Here is a 5,000-nt window from a genome sequence, read left to right as displayed (position 1 = left end):
TGGATGACAAATTATTCCCTGATTTTGGCGCGAAATTACACCGTTGACTTATGTACCATTTGATTAACTTCTAATATCATGGTTGACAAATTATTTTTCGTTTTGGCGCGAAATTTTAGTGTTCTTATATATATACCATATGATAAACTTCTAATATAATGGATGACAAATTATTCCACAATTCTGGGGCGAAATTTCAGCTTTAATTTTTATATCATTTGATTAACTCTAATATCATGGGTGATATATTATTCGGTAATTTTGGCGCGCATTTTCGGCGATAATTTTTTTTTTTGGCTTGTTTATGGTATCGAGAAACTTGGCGCCAAACGTTGCCATGGCAATTTTGTAATTTCACATGTAAAATTATAAATTATTGCTGGGAGTTTGCGCCAAAATTATATTATATTAGCTTAAGACATCGGGAAATTCGAGAAAAAGAGGGTAAAACAGTACAGTGTTCGACTGTGGGGAGAGAAACAACTTTTGGCTCGAGTTATTAGCGGGAAGATTCGAAAAAAAAAATGGAGAGTTCGAAAAATCGAGATTCCACGATTTGGCTTCAAATAGTTCGAAGATATTCCCAAACCGCGGGATTCATTAATTTCGACGATTTTAAGTAAATGCCTGTCTTTTGTCGCTTAAAAATCCTAAACGCGAACAGCTCGTTTAGAGGAAATCAAAAAGAAGTTTGGGTCTTCCTCTGCAGTTGCATTCCTGAGTTGCTTCATGACACGAGGTAACTTGCTTCATATTGTTTCTGTATTCTACATGATTGCATCACCAATTTGAAGCATTTGTATAGGACTTTACATTATCTGCAGATATCCAACAGCCTCGGTGGCTGGTGCCGGAAATGACCAAAAGATGGAGAAACACAAACAATTTAGAGCAAGGCTTTCCCTGAGTCAAATACTTAACCAAAAAGAAGACTAGAATCGTACCTACTAATCGAGGAGTGATCCGGTTGTCACAAAACCTGCGCGATCAATAAATTGCTGTTTTCGGTGGCCTCAATTATAATCTCCAACTCAAGTTAAGGAAGCTTAGTAATTGGCCCTGGTTATTCCCTGAGGACTGCCTGGTCTAAGATGAACAAACCTCTTCAATATGCATGGTAATTTAAAAAAGAGTATGAAATCATCAAAACTGGGGAAAGATCTTTTTCCGAAGTAGATATATACGACAGCCATTATTCGTCCGACTCCTTTTTACACTGTGAAGAATGTACTGATTCCTCCCGCTTGAAACTTCCCAATATTTGCTAATCCAAAGCTATCTTGTGGCTCTCATCTCACTCAATTAATATAAAAAGCAAATCCCTGAGTGTTACTTTGCAGAGAAACTATTGTGCTGGGCCGGCTCCCATGAACTTCAGTTGATTTTTTAATTAGTTAAGCGCACAATTCATCTTTGAAGCTATTGAAGCAGCGAACAGGGGAGAGGTCTCCTGGGAATCAGTTACTTAACCGCGCTGAGCTGTTCAGAACGTATATATAAGCTCTGTCTTCATACATAAGTGAAGCTATTGCGTTTATTGCCATTCAGTAACTTTGAATAGGGCAGAGATATGTCGAGAACTCTTACAATAAGCCTTAGAATGAAAATGAAAATTTGATATCAACACTTAACCCGGGTCAAAAAGACAGATGAAAAAGGAAAATTGTACTCGCTTTCCAAACCACGCCACAAACTTATTGTTCAGTAATTCGGTAGTCTCACCTTCAATCCCTATCACCTTAAACTTAATTTATGGAAGTTTTATTGTCTGCCCTGCTTACTGTGGCACCATCAACAAACCGTCTTGGAGATTTATGGTAATTACTAGAGAGTGAAATCACAGACACGCGGGAAAAGTTTTTTTCTCCAGATTCGTTGATCGTTTTATCCACTGCGAAGCCCTACAATCTTTACTTATCTAAGCCCAACTTTGACTCTCGTCTCACTCGACTGAGCAAATGCCTCAGTGGTACTTTGCGGCAAAACAAGAGAATATCGGGCGAAACTATTGTCTTAAATCGACCCCGGGGGAAGGGGGTTTCAGCCGTTTTGGTCATAAATAGGGTATGCTTTTTGCACTCTAGTCTTGAACTGTGTATGTTTTTACAAGAAGCTAATCTTATTGTTCATCATTATCCATAAGCCATCAACACAAGCCCTTCAAAATGCCTATAACATCGGTCGGCAAGGTAACTAATTGTTATGCAGGTCTGAAACAGGGCATAAATAGGGTATCGAATTTTTGGCCAGGTCATAAATAGGTCATAAATAGGGCCGTAAATAGAGTAAGGGTTTTGGGAAGCGGGCCGCACACCCCTACCCAATCTTTCTGGGAGTACAACTCCCCCCCCCCTTCCCGGGAAGTCGCCTCCCATGATCTAGATGATCTAGATCACTTAATTGACCACAGTAAAGCCAGCTTTGAAGCCTTCACTCAGTTCCCTCAATCGATCGACCGATCAATCAGTCAATCAATGAATCAATCATTCAATTCAATCAACCATTTTAAGAGTCTAAACCTGGGACGAGGTTGTCCTCCATATCCGCGCCAGAGACAATGATCATATACAAAACGCTTGTGCTTGTTAGTCCGTCATAACCACTATACAAACAAATTTCTTCCTCCTGGTGAAACAACAAAAGCGCGAGTAGTGGTATGGGCTAGTCCAGTACGAATTTGACAGGTAGTGTGATGCAAATGAAAAAGTATTGTTATGGAAAGGAGTTCTATTGTTTTCTCGAGTTTGACGTATCCAGGGTAACCAGAAGCCCCGCCCCCTTTGACGTCATTAATCTCGTTTCCGTGTTGACCGAGTAAAAAGCCTGGTTTCTAAGATAAACAAAGTAATCACGCAATTTTAAAGTTAACCATTAACTTTAATATCAAATGTTTCCCTAAAATTACAGGACAGAGCCGTGTGCGACTCCCTAGTGGATTGCGCTCACCTTATGAATGAAACTATTCACAAAAGTGTTTACAAATGGCACAACAGTTCAATCATGTCCACGTCCTCATTTGTTATTCTTTCATAGCCATAGGGATATGTTTTGAAGGTGTAGGGATCTATCACTCGTTTTTCGTACACAAGCTGGTACTTTTTCGTCTGAGAGATTGTGGTCAGTGAGTACTCTTTGGAGTTTCGGACGATGTGATAAGACTTGTAAATATCAGTTTGTCGCGTTTTCTCGAGAGGGCGTTGGATTTCGTCTAAAACATTTTGCCGCAACACTTGATAATTTAACTGCTTGCTACCTTCACTGTTTAAAGAGATTCCCCTCACTTTGCATTCTTCTTTTTCTTTCTTCGTGAGGTAACCATAATTTTTCGGTCCCGCGGACGCAAATTCAGTGATGAAGTCGTCTTCTCCCAACTCGTCCTTGAAATCACCGAGAAAGTCGTCAAGGGGAGGATTGTTTTCATGAGGTAAACTGGAAAAAATAACGCTGTCGGTGTCTGTGTACTGTACTCGTTCTTGTAGCATGTCCAGAGCTGCATACAAACGAAGTCGAGCCCAACATGTCGTGAAAAAAGCGATGAAAATGTTGAGGTTTGGTGAGACAGGTTCGTCATTCGATTTCAGTTTATAGTGAATTTCAACGATGTCTTCAGACAATACACTCACGTAGCAAATGTCATTTGCATCACTTTCATGGAATGCACTGAACCTCATAGGATCTCCGAACTCTTTGATTTGAGTTTTGTTGGTGCGCTGGCCAAACTTCCCCCACATGGAATTTAACATCATTTTTGCAAGGCTACGTTTGCCGGGATTCTTTTCAATGTTGTTGCGGTTGAGTTCGATGCCCTCTTTCGCTTTGTAGGATCTCAGATGTTCTTGCTGTTTGACGGGATCATCGCCTACATGAGCTGGCCAGCCGCTTGCCTCCTCTTTAATCTTTAACCATGTATTCACATAGTCTTTAAAGAGACCTTTCCTCGTTTCAGAAAAATGCCACACTTCGTGAATGTAAGTTATTTTGTAGCCCTTCTCAACGGCTTTGTTCAGTTCGGCGATACACCATGTACCTGTAATTTGTCTTTCACTGTCGCTGTGACTGCAAACCCAGGACCGTTGTAGCATTGGTTTTTCCATCTCTTCTTGTACACAGGCTCTACATAGCGGGAATGTTAGTTTACCATTTTCACGCAGCGGAAGTACTGGATGAAACAGTTTTTCTGGAGGTAAGATTGTGACCTTGGCAATCCCGAAGTAATTTTGGATGTCTGTGTCTTCCGGCTGAAATATAATTTCAGGGTCGCCGACATGATACTCAGCATTCTTATTAATGAACGGATAGAGAGATGTAAAATCATAGTAATGAATCTTCTCTCCTGAGGCGATGTCAGCCAGATGATAGAGTTTGCCCATCCAATCGGTACAACAAATCTTTGTTTACCAACTGGGCGCTTTTCTTGGATCCGTTCATTAGAGATACGGTAGTGATTGAATCTTGGGAAGAACTCATCACGATGTCTCGATGAATTTGTGACATCTCATACATCCTTCGTCCTTTAAAAGGTGGCTGAGAATCCTTTGATCGTCCGAACTGCCTTGATGTAAATCCAAGACCATGTATCCGAACGGACGTTCTGTCAAACGTTGAAACGTGTCTTGTAAAACTTGCCATTGGGTGGGAAATGCCTGTAACAGTAAATTTCTCATGCCTAATTGATCTCGTGGATTCTTGAAGGCTACGACATAGTGGGCGTTTCTGGAAATACTCTTGGCATATTTCCCCGGCGGAAACATGTCTTGGCACAAGTAGAGCACGGTGACGTTCTGATGGTGAGAATGTTTGGTGAACAGATCCAACACTCGTTTATCGTTCCCTCCTTCAGCCATTAGATCGTCCAACACGAGTCATCCGCCTTTAGGAAACCACGTTTTCAGTTGATCTGTGTCGGGAACGCCTTCGTGAAACTTAACCCCCTGTTCTTTCATGGGCTGAAACCCGTCTTGCCACACTTCGTAACAATAATGTATTTGGGAGGGTGGGGT

At 41.1% G+C, this 5,000-nt stretch overlaps 1 protein-coding gene and 1 pseudogene across 5 annotated transcripts in view; both read right to left on the bottom strand.

Moving 5' to 3' along the window:
- The window catches only part of LOC145494082 (uncharacterized), a 20,203-nt gene that overhangs the window by 5,951 nt on the left and 9,252 nt on the right, over positions 1-5,000 (bottom strand). The gene's annotated exons all lie outside the window — the stretch shown is intronic.
- The window catches only part of LOC145494081 (uncharacterized), a 687-nt pseudogene continuing 153 nt past the window's right edge, over positions 4,467-5,000 (bottom strand).

The sequence above is a fragment of the Orbicella franksi genome, chromosome 8, assembly GCF_964199315.1.
Source record: "Orbicella franksi chromosome 8, jaOrbFran1.1, whole genome shotgun sequence".
Classification (NCBI taxonomy): Eukaryota; Metazoa; Cnidaria; class Anthozoa; order Scleractinia; family Merulinidae; genus Orbicella; species Orbicella franksi.
Note: the sequence above shows the minus strand (reverse complement) of the source record. Positions and strands in the feature narration are given on the sequence as shown.